The sequence below is a fragment of the Callithrix jacchus genome, chromosome 3 (assembly GCF_049354715.1).
Source record: "Callithrix jacchus isolate 240 chromosome 3, calJac240_pri, whole genome shotgun sequence".
Lineage (NCBI taxonomy): Eukaryota > Metazoa > Chordata > Mammalia > Primates > Cebidae > Callithrix > Callithrix jacchus.
Genome location: NC_133504.1, coordinates 19,125,722 through 19,138,454, shown reverse-complemented (window position 1 = coordinate 19,138,454; position 12,733 = coordinate 19,125,722). Strand labels below are relative to the sequence as shown.

General features: G+C 35.2%; 1 protein-coding gene across 1 annotated transcript in view; it reads left to right on the top strand.

The window, feature by feature from the left end:
- The window catches only part of GALNTL6 (polypeptide N-acetylgalactosaminyltransferase like 6), a 1,268,478-nt gene that overhangs the window by 333,447 nt on the left and 922,298 nt on the right, over positions 1 to 12,733 (top strand). The window lies entirely within an intron of this gene.

Below are 12,733 nucleotides of genomic sequence, written 5' to 3'. Positions count from 1 at the left end.
ACAATGAAATGAAGGCAGAAATAAAGAAGTTCTTCGAAACCAATGAGAACAAAGATACAACATGCCAGAATCTCTGGGACACATTTAAAGCAGTCTCTAGAGGAAAATATATAGCAGTAAGTGCCCATATGAGGAGAATGGAGAGATCCAAAATTGACACCCTATCGTCAAAATTGAAAGAGCTAGAGGAGCAAGATCAAAAAAACTCAAAACCTAGCAGAAGACAAGAAATAACTAAGATCAGAACTGAACTTAAGGAGGTAGAGACACGAAAAAACCTTCAAAAAATTAATAAATTCAAGAGCTGGTTTTGTGAAAAGATCAACAAAATAGACAGACCACTAGCCAGATTGGTAAAAAAGAAAAGAGAGAACAACTAAATAGATGAAATAAAAATGATAAAGGGGAAATCACCACAGATTCCACAGAAATTCAAACCATCATCAGAGAATATTACAAACAACTCTATGCACATAAACTAGTAAACCTGGAAGAAATAGATAAATTCCTGGACTCCTGTGTCCTCCCAAGCCTAAACCAGGAGGAAGCTGAAACTATGAATAGACCAATAACAAGGTCAGAAGTCGAGGCAGCAATTAAGAGCCTACCACACAAAAAAAGCCCAGGTCCAGATGGCTTCACAGCCGAATTTTACTAGACACACAAAGATGAGCTGGTACCATTCCTTCTGAAACTATTCCAAATAATCCAAAAAGAGGGAATCCTTCCCAAATCATTTTATGAGACCAGCAGCATCCTGATACCAAAACCCGGCAGAGACCCAACAAGAAAAGAAAACTTCAGGCCAATATCCATGATGAACATAGATGCAAAAATCTTCAATAAAATATTGGCAAGCCAATTGCAACAGCAAATCGAAAAACTTATTCATCATAATCAAGTAGGATTCATCCCAGGGATGCAAGGCTGGTTCAACATACGCAAGTCTATAAACGTAATTCACCACATAAACAGAACCAAAAACAAAAACCACATGATTATCTCAATTGACACAGAGAAGGCCTTCAACAACGTTCAACAGCTCTTTATGCTAAAAACCCTCAATAAACTCGGTATTGATGGAACGTATCTCAAAGTAATAAAAGCTATTTATGACAAACCAATAGCCAATATCATACTTAATGGGCAAAAACTGGAAGCATTCTCTTTGAAATCCAGCACTAGACAAGGATGCCCTCTTTCACCACTCCTATTCAATATAGTACTGGAAGTTCTAGCCAGAGCAATCAGGCAAGAAAAATAAATAAAGGGTATTCAAATAGGAAAGGAGGAAGCCAAATTGTGTCTATTTGCAGACGACATGATAGTATACCTAGAAGACCCCATCGCCTCAGCCCAAAAACTCCTGAAACTGATAAGCAACTTCAGCAAAGTCTCAGGATATAAAATCAATGTGCAAAAATCACAAGCATTCCTCTACAGCAATAACAGACTTAAAGAAAGCCAAATCAAGAACAAACTGCCATTCACAATTGCTACAAAAAAATAAAATACCTAGGAATACACCTCACAAGGAACGTAAGGGACCTCTTCAAGGAAAACTACAAACCAGTGCTCAACGAAATAAGAGAGGACACAAACAGATGGAGAAACATTCCATGTTCATGGTTAGGAAGAATTAATATCGTGAAAATGGCTATACTGCCCAAAGTAATTTACAGAATCGATGCTATCCCCATCGAGCTTCCACTGACTTTCTTCACAGAACTGGAAAAACCGCCATGAATTTCATATGGAACCAAATGAGAGCCCACATAGCCAAGTCAGTTCTAAGCAAAAAGAACACAGAGGGCGGCATCACACTACCGTATTTTAAACTATACTACAAGGCTACAGTAATCAAAACAGCATGGTACTGGTACCAAAACAGATATAGAGTAATGGAAGAAAACAGAGGCATCGGAGGCAGCACAACATATCTACAACCATACAATCTTTGATAAATCTGACAAAAACAATGGGGAAAGGATTCCTTGTTTAATAAATAGTGTTGGGAAAACTGGCTAGCCATGTGCAGAAAGCAGAAACTGGACACTTTCCTGACACCTTACGCTAAAATTAAGTCCAGATGGATTAAAGACTTAAACATAAGAACTGGCACCATAAAAACCCTAGAAGAAAATCTAGGCAAAACCATCCAGGACATAGGAGTAGGCAAGGACTTCATGAACAAAACACCAAAAGCATTGGCAACAAAAGCCAAAATAGACAAATGGGACCTAATAAACTCCACAGCTTCTGCATGGCAAAAGAATCAGTCACTAGAGTGAATCGGCAACCAACAGAATGGGAAAAAGTTTTTGCAGTTTACCCATCTGACAAAGGCCTGATATCCAGAATTTACAAAGAACTCAAACAGATTTACAGGAAAAAAACAAACAAGCCCATTCAAAAGTGGGCAAAGGATATGAACAGACACTTTACGAAAGAAGACATATATGAGGCCAACAATTATATGAAAAAATGCTCATCATCACTGGTCATTAGAGAGATGCAAATCAAAACCACATTGAGATACCATCTCACGCCAGTTAGAATGGCGATCATTAAAAAATCTGGAGACAACAGATGCTGGAGAGGATGTGGAGAAAAAGGAACACTTTACACTGTTGGTGGGAGTGTAAATTAGTTCAACCATTGTGGAAGACAATGTGGCGATTCCTCAAGGCCTTAGAAATAGAAATTCCATTTGACCCAGCAATCCCATTACTGGGTATATATCCAAAGGACTGTAAATTATTCTACTATAAGGACTCATGTACACGAATGTTCATTGCAGCACTGTTTACAATAGCAAAGACCTGGAACCAACCCAAATTCCCATTGATGATAGACTGGATTGGGAAAATGTGGCACATACACACCATGGAATATTATGCAGCAATCAGAATTGATGAGTTTGTGTCGTTTGTAGGGACATGGATGAATCTGGAGAACATCATTCTCAGCAAACTGACACAAGAACAGAAAATGAAATACTGCATATTCTCACTCATTGGTGGGTGATGAAAAATGAGAACACATGGACACAGGGAGGGGAGTACTAAACACTGGGGTCTATTGCAGGAAAAGGGGAGGACCAGCAGGTGGCGGGGGAGCTGGGGAGGGATAGCCTGGGGAGAAATGCCAAATGTGGGTGAAGGGGAGAAAGGAAGCAAAACACACTGCCATGTGTGTACCTATGCAACTGTCTTACATGTTCTGCATATGTATCCCAAAACCTAAAATGCAATAAAAAATTTAAAAAAAAGGAAGTGATCTAAAGACTGGAAAATGTTAAAACGTGTTTTTTTCCCCAAAGTTCCAGCTTGATGGCATCAGATTTTATGATGATATACCTATCTAAATTAAAAATGTTAATTTAGTTTATTTTACACGTGACATTATTTTATAATTGTGGAGAAATATGACTATATAGAAAACTTGCATGTAATTATGCACAGCTCCATATATATAGACTGCACAAGTTAAATAACTATAGAATTATTAAGATCATTTTCATAGTAGTTTTAGTCATTTTCATTCAATAAAATAATTTACTAAGAAATACCAATCACTCCTAGCACTTTGGGAGGTCAAGGAGTGTGGATCACGAGGTCACAAGATCGAGACCATCCTGGTCAACATGGTGAAACCCCGTCTCTACTAAAAATACAAAAATTAGCTGGGCATGGTGGCTCACACCTGTAGTCCCAGCTACTCGGGAGGCTGAGGCAGGAGAATTGCTTGAACCCAGGAGGTGGAGGTTGCCGTGAGCTGAGATTGCACCGTTGCACTCCAGCCTGGGTAACAAGGGCAAAACTCCATCTCAAAAAAAAAAAAAAAAAAAATCATGAAAGGAAAAAGTCAAACTACAATCTTTATTATGTTAAACAAAGACCACATAGTAATTAAAAGTAAATAGTCCCTGAAAAACAAGGCCTGCTTATTCTTACTTTTCTTATTAGCCATGGAATTGCCTTTATATTTTTTCTGTATTAACTAACTCCCATCTATCCCTATTTAATGGACACAAAATTTTACTATGAATTTGTTAGCAGAAGTCTTTATTTGATCCATATAGATCTCTTGTTCTTAGCTTTTAGTCTTACAGATCAAAATAATTGAATTTTGGGAATAATAATTCATATAAGTCATTACTGACCTTTTTTGTTACTGACATAGGAAAAACTAATACTTACATAAATTTAATACATCTATGATTGCTCTTATATTTTCTTCTTTTTAACTTAGGAAAATACTGACTCAGAGAAGGAAAGTAGTTTTAGTATTTTCAATTCTATTTTGAAGCTATACGTAGACTTTACACTGTACATGAATGCAGGGAAAATGTTATTTAAGAATATTTTCAAAAACATTGTATATAAATTTAATCTTACATAGATGTACAAGATTGAAATATAGTAATAGTTTCTTCTTCAGTTAACAGATAAATTGACTGAAAGTTTCTTTGCAGGTATTTTGCCTGAGTCCAACAAATGACCTCTATTTAGAGAATAGATCAGAAGAGTAAAATCCATGACCTGAAGGGAGAGAAGCCACAGAATGAAAGGGGCATAGTGAACATGTTAGTGAAAGATTTGCTAACAGACTTTAAAAACCAGAAAAAAATAATTCCAGGCAGACAGATGGAGGGTAGTTAAGAAACCACAATGGAGTCTATGTGTTCTGTGATATTTTAGCTCTTTCTCTGAATTTTCTCCCTAGTTTGATGAGAATCTACTAATTCAAATTGATTATAACTTTGAGCAACTGCAAGAGCAGAGAGGCAAGTGCAAGTTGCGAAAGAATTTTGGTTTTTGAAATCGCTATGCCGTAGAATAGGAAATCTAGTGATTTTACAAAGGCTTGAATTGTCTTTCTTTAGGCTACCAAATAGTAAGCCAGCTGCGTTTTGTAAGGAGTAGTGATTGCTGAAAGTCTTGGCAACTGAGAAAATGCCAACCTGCAGTGATTTGGGGGTGTTGCCATGAGCAATATGAGCTGCTGTGGAGTCCTGATAAAGTTGATTACATATTTTGCGACATTATATTGATGAAATAGGTTCCAAAAGCATTTAAAAATACCTGCTTTAGCAGCACAAACCATTCTAAAACCTTCCAAATGAACTGAATTATGATTGGTTGAAAACCCTTACAACTCTTTCAGTTCAGTTATCTTTGTATTGTATTTGTAAAATGAAGCAAAATGATAAACTACACAGTTTATTATGAATTGCGCAGACCCACAGGAATATTCGAATCCTGTCTCTTCATGATTTTCTCACACTTGATGTTTTAGGTGTTATATGTTGTTATATTACTCCTTTTGGCATTCTTGTCCTTCACATTTCGTTGTATTAGGTTTATTAGTCTAATGCTTGTCCTCATTTTTTTTAATCAACTATCTCAGAGTCAAATTTGATGTCCAAATTGTATTAATTTACTTGAACTTTCTATATTTTAAATACCTGTTATCTTTATTCCTGGCTACCCTGTGTTATTTTATACTTAATTTCTAAGTTGTGTCTCATTTTCTTGTAATAAGAAAATTTTACAAATTATTTCTTCCTCTACTAAGGTAATTATATGCAGTTCTCAGAACCAATATTTCCTCTAACATACATTTAAAAAAATAAATCTATCTATATATGACCAAAGAGATAGATCAGTAACCAACAGCATCAACAATGATTTGGAAGGGAAAAGTGGCAGACAAAAGGAACAGAAAAATTAACTGCTTCTTAGTGGGAACTGGCTTGATGTGTTTCAGGAATTCCATTAGGCCATTGTGCTAGACCTTCTTGAGCAAGTGGAGAAAAGTACATAAGTTTTGAAAATTATCCTGGACCTCTAGGATCTTACATGGCATTTGAATTTTATTCTTAGGATAGTGATTGTTCCCTATTTATGCCCTTAACATTTTAAAGTGCTTCCTTTTAAGATAAAAGTACATTGAATGTACTTTTTATAATTGTTTGATCAAAAATAAAATTTCAAACACATGAATAGGTTTTCTAAGTAAATATTTTAGAATAACATGACAAACATCTAGATGTTTACAGAATTCTAGAATTTCAACAGAACTGTTGAAAAACCCAAGGCTTAAGTCAGTTAGGTTTGAGAGAGAATAACACCTCAACCAAGCGTGGTAAATAATGAGCCCTAAACTGGGGTATCATATCGATATAACCTTAATTATTGATAGATGTCATTAATATAACCCCAGTCTGGGATAATATCCTCTATATTCTAGAATATAGTTGTTCAAGTGTGAAACTGATGAATGTTTTTCCTGACAGTTGGGCAGTCTGTAGCACTGCTTTTTTCTAACATACGTGTACCTTCCAGGCAAATTTGAAAATTTTAGTAAGTGTATTTCTTCAAAGGATTGAATTCTGCTCTTTTAGAACTAGATCATGTCCCCATCATGGGAAGCAACTACCCTGTTCTTTCCACAAACATATTTTCACTTATTTTTTAAAAACATTTCTAAGACATGACTTTTAAATTAGGTTGTCTTTTTGTTGTCATTCTGATTACTCAGAATGTTGCATTTCTTTACTATGTTAATACCAAAAAAAGCTTTACTATCAAGGTTTCCTAAAATGTGTATATTGAACTTCATATATATTTGGTGTTCAACAAATTGATTAGTCTTTTTTTTTTTTTTTGATACTCCAACTTCCAAATTATGAACTCTGAAAACAGGGCATTAGACCTATTCTATATACTCTGAGAATGTTTAGCGCACATTTCTGCTCTCATAATCCCAACAAACCTCATACCAATTTGTTATCTCACAATAAAATTAATCTCAGAAAATGTGTTACATTTCTTTATGCCCAAATATTTCCATACTTAACATTACCTAGCCTTTTTGCAGCTACATGTTGCAGAAAAAGGTGTCATGCACAAGGTCAAGTTTTACCTTTAGGCTACATTCGGCCAAAAATAAAAAAGGGTTTATAAAATATAGTACTCAGGAGAACAGTTGTACGGTATTTTGTAAGATATCCAAAAAATTAGCATTCTATTAAATTCCTCTCACAGATAATACCAGGAACTCTAGTAGTCTACAAAAGTCTTGTTATTTTTATTTAACAATCATCTATATAGCTTTTACTTTGTGCCAGTCATTGTTCTAAGGATTTAATAAATATCAACTCATTTAATCCTCATATATCCTCTGATATAAGTATCACTGTTTTCTCCATTTTCCACACAAGAACATTGAATCGAAGAGAAGAAATTTTCTCATGGTCACAACTGGTAAATATACAGTCTAGGATTTAAGGTTAGGAAAGCTGCCCCAAGAAAGGTCCTCAACTGTTATGCTAGTCTATTTCTGCACCAAGAGGAGCCTGTCTTCAAATTTTGCATGTATTCACTAGATTGAATATTTAATGCATAAGAGCAAGAAATTGAATTGAGACCAAAGACCATGAGAGATTAAAGCCTGAATAGACAGGAGTTGGTTTGGTAAGAGAAATGTATTTGTTTTATTTTTTTCTTTCTTTCTTTCTTTTTTTATTTTTTGAGACGGAGTTTCACTCTTGTTACCCAGGCTGGAGTGCAATGGCACGATCTCGGCTCACCTCAACCTCCGCCTCCTGGGTTCAGGCAATTCTCCTGCCTCAGCCTCCTGAGTAGCTGGGGTTACAGGTACACGCCACCATGGCCAGCTAATTTTTTGTATTTTTAGCAGAGGCGGGGTTTCACCATGTTGACCAGGATGGTCTCGATCTCTTGACCTCACGATCCACCCTCCTCGGCCTCCCAAAGTGCTGGGATTACAGGCATGAGCCACCGCGCCCGGCCTGTTTTCTATCAAGTTGCATTGGCACTCAGGATTAACTGAAGGAAAGGGCTAATAGTAAAAAGTAATGTATAAATATTCTATGTTATTACCAAAAATATGAAAGAAACCTAGCAATCTCCTGTTAATGGTGTGAGAGGATAAAGGTGTGGAAAGTGCTTCTGGCTTCTGTATCAATTATGTAACATTTATTACAAACCTATTCATAATTTTAATTTGATTAATCTTTGCCCTTTATGCAAATTAAATTAGCTTTGGGGAACCAAAGAAAAATGATTTCATAAGGTGTGGATGGAAGTACTAGAGAGCGAGTGGAAAAGCTTTTCCAGTATGTCTGTATAATAAGTGTTTAAGTGTCAGCAAAAACACACATCCTGGTTCTCGGAGTTTTCTATCAGTTTGAAGCAAGCACCCTATTAGTTGTTGGGAAACAGACATAAATTAAACACAACCTGTTTCTTTCAGGAATCTCTCAATCTGTTGAGGAAGGCAGGCAACATGCGAAAATAACATTCACAATACAATGTGATATACATTCTGCACCCAATCCGCCACTTGTCAGATGGTACTAGTACAAATTCAGACAAAAGTTTAGTTTGATTCATATGTTATTTTAACAACATGGATTATTTTAAGCATCGAATGAGTAATTAAGTCAAGTCAAGGTAAAAATAAGCAACAAGCTGTTGAACAAAGTAAGATCACTTCTCATTTTGATATTTTAAACTCCTTGTCAATATTTTAAAAATGCTTAGCTAAAAAATTAATTCCGCCAGTCTAAAAGGACAACAGAAGAGAATGGCAGAATTGAAGTTCTACAGCTCATCAGATGTCAGTTGAAATTGAAGGAAAAAAACTTAAAAATGAGAAAGATGACAAACAAAACTAAGTGAGCCAAAATATCTGAATAGTGACATTGGTAGTTCATAGCCAAGAAGTAATAATTTGCTATTTAACACTTCTATGAGATAGCTGATAATAAACTGTGACTGATAGGACTAATAACATTAACACACACACACACACACACACACACACACACACACACAGTCATTCCTGAAATAAGGATAGGATAAACAAAGCAAAGCTTAGAAAATAAAATGTGATAGATTCGCTGAAATAGTCAGTGTACATGCAAAAAAATATGTATTTCCTAGATTTATCTTTCAGAAAAACTAGGATTTTTATAGTCTCTGGTACACCATTATTTTGTTTATATGCTAAATTATAGAAAGAAATATTGTCATAAGAAATAACTTATCCACATGGCTTATAAAAAGCATGGTTCATTTTTAAAAAGATACAGATGCTGGAGAGGATGTGGAGAAAAAGGAACACTTTTACACTGTTGGTGGGAGTGTAAATTAGTTCAACCATTGTGGAAGACAGTGTGGCGATTCCTCAAGGCCTTAGAAATAGAAATTCCATTTGACCCAGCAATCCCATTACTGGGTATATATCCAAAAGACTATAAATCGTTCTACTATAAGGACACATGTACACGAATGTTCATTGCAGCACTGTTTACAATAGCAAAGACCTGGAATCAACCCAAATGCCCATGGATAATAGACTGGATTGGAAAAATGTGGCACATATACACCATGGAATATTATGCAGCAATCAGAAATGATGAGTTCGTGTCGTTTGTAGGGACATGGATGAATCTGGAGAACATCATCCTCAGCAAACTGACATAAGAACAGAAAATGAAACACCGCATATTCTCACTCATAGGTGGGTGATGAAAAATGAGAACACATGGACACAGAAAGGGGAGTACTAAACACTGGGGTCTATTGGGGGAAAAAGGGGAGGGCCAGTGGGAGGGGGAGGTGGGGAGGGATAGCCTGGGGAGAAATGCCAAATTTCTGGGTGAAGGGGAGAAGAAAAGCAAAGCACACTGCCATGTGTGTACCTATGCAACTGTCTTGCATGCTCTGCTCATGTACCCCAAAACCTATAATCCAATAAAAAATTAAAAAAAAAATAAATTAAAAAAAAAAGATATAGATACAAAATGCAAAACCTCTTATATGACTAGAAAAAACCTCAGCACATAGCTTCTTTGCACACACGTCATGCTGTTATAATTTGAAAGTCTGTTTAGTCCTTAAACATTCAGACTTTCTGATCTTGCAGAGGTCTACATGCATATCATAGTATATGAAGGATTTAATAAACATAAAAGTCACTGCTTCCTCCACCGTATTCCACTTGATTGCAATCAGCATGTTACAGCCACAGTCTAATTATAAAACGTCAAATGTTTCATCAGCTTTTCTAGCATAGTTCTGTGCTGCATCTGTGGTCACTAGCCCATTGAACATAAATTTTAACTCCTTTTATGTTCAATTGGAATCTGAATTACACAGTTGATGCTAAACTATACCAGAATTAAAACTCCCTTGAAGATAACTTGTCTGATGAACTATTTTCAGGGACGTGATTTTTCAAGCATTTCTTGCATTACTCATACCAATGAGTAATACATTCGAAAAAGTAATTCTGCCTGCCTTAGAATTTCCAGAATTCTAAGGCATTAGAGAACATAATAAAGGAGGTTATAATGAGTTCAAATTCCTTATTACTATCAGAAGTAATTACATGAATAGACAAGAATTCATTAACCAGAGGGAGTGGATTTTTGTATTTATTATTAGAAAAGACATTGAATACTATGTACAGTTTTCTTTTTCTCCTGTTGAACTATTCTACATTTTTAGAGACAACTATTTTATGAACTAGTTGTGACAATATCCATTTCAGATATTCTCATATTTAATATATGTTGTGTAGATAACTGATTAATTGAAAGATAAATAGATGTCAATTCATTTAACAAACATTTACTGGCTGCTTATTTCATATTGAATACTGGAGAAATAGCAAGAAAATCAATCAAGTCCCCATATTGAGGGTGCTTTATGAGGGTGCCCAAAACTACTTAGGTGGTCAATTAGTGACTGTTCTTACTATTTCGCTGATATATTTGCTTTTCTTCTTTTTCATTTATTTTTCCTAAGTAATTTTAAATTAACTTTATCTCTTATAAGCTGTATGGGTTTTGTGTTTATATAGGAAATATGTCTTTTGATTTGTCTATTACTTTTAAATAAAATTCTATTTTAAATTTCATCACATTTAAACATTTGAATTTTTAAATTATATTTTCAACTTTTTATTTGATTTCTTTGTCTTTGATTGATCTTAATTATTTTTCCCTAGTAGACTTCCCTCGTATCTTTTTTGTCATCTGTACTTTTGGTAGGTTTGAGGGTTTTGTTTTGTGTTTTATGTTTTTTGCACCATAGTAACTTTGAAGTTGATTTCTATTTTTATTGAAGTGCTTACTCTTGTATTTTTCGAATCTGTATCTAAATATCTAAAGTAATAAATATTGCTATCTGCTTTCCCTACATTTAAAACTTAGAGCCATATTGACTATTGTAATTACTGCCCACCCTCATTCATGAAATTCTATCTAGTGTTTTAATTCCTTTTTTGTTTCTGGTTACCATAAATCATCTCATTTTTACAGTCAATACTTATTTAGATATAACATTTTCCTCATAGTAGTTCATGTCTTCAAGTGGGACATCATTTTTGTTATCTTCTTTGTTTTCCTTGAAGCTTCCATATGGCTAAGGTTGGGGAATTATCCCTATAGTAGTTTATAATTTGCCCTTTCTGGAGGACCTAGAATTTATCTGTTATAAATAAATTTATCTGTTAAGCTTCTCAAGAGTTGATGGCAATAACCAAATCAACTCTGACCCCCAACTTTGCACTATTACTTTAGTGCAATCTCTCTACACACATCGTTATTTATGACTCTAGGATGGCTGCTATTTCTCCATGACCTCTGGGAAATGCAAACCAGTACATAAAGGTCTTCCCTTCCAATTATCAGGAGCTCCATTTCTCTTGCAGGGATTAGAAGCCTGTTGTTGTTAAATATTACTTGCATTATCAGTTTTCTGAAGTAAATTGGTTGCTGGAAGTATTCTGTCTTAAAGTTTGCTGTAAATAAAAAATAAATAAATAATGGCATCTGGTTTCAGTTGTCCCTATAGTAGAATTGTACTAAATCTACAAACTGATAATTTGCTAAACCTTGGTTCCAGTTTTATTTCTTCCACTGTGTTACTCTGAAAACTTGATTGAGTTACTCACTGTTTCTGAGCACCATTTCTAAGAAATAAAAATTGTATCAAAAATTCAGGAAAAAATGAAGAAACTTTCCCCAGTTTGACACAGTTACATAAGACAATGATATTATTATTATAGAGTTTTATATGAGAGGGAGCTAGAGGTCATCTTGTGAAGGTATTTTATTTAGTAGATGAATACAGTGAAGTTCTATGAAGCTGAACCATCTGCTCAAATGTTAGTGAAAAAGTCAGGACTAGCATTTATCTTATTTAAATCAATATGGTAGTCTTTTCTCTGTACTGTAGTTTTCCATTTTAAAGCCAAATCATTGTGTACAAAATTATAATGTCAAACATTGATTGAGCAATATTTTTCCCTCTAGAGCTAACACCTAAATTGGTTTTTTTTTTTTAATTTTTGATTGGATTTTAGGTTTTGGGGTACATGAGCAGAGCATGCAAGACAGTTGCGTAGGAACACACATGGCAGTGTGCTTTCCTTTCATTCTCCCCTTTACCCACATTTGGCATTTCTCCCCAGGCTATCCCTCCCCACCTCCCCCTCCAACTGGCCCTCCCCTTTTCCCCCCAATAGACCCCACTGTTTAGTACTCCCCTTTCTGTGTCCATGTGTTCTCATTTTTCATCACCCGCCTATGAGTGAGAATATGCGGTGTTTCATTTTCTGTTCTTGTGTCAGTTTGCTGAGGATGACGTTCTCCAGATTCATCCATGTCCCTACAAACGACACAAACTCATCA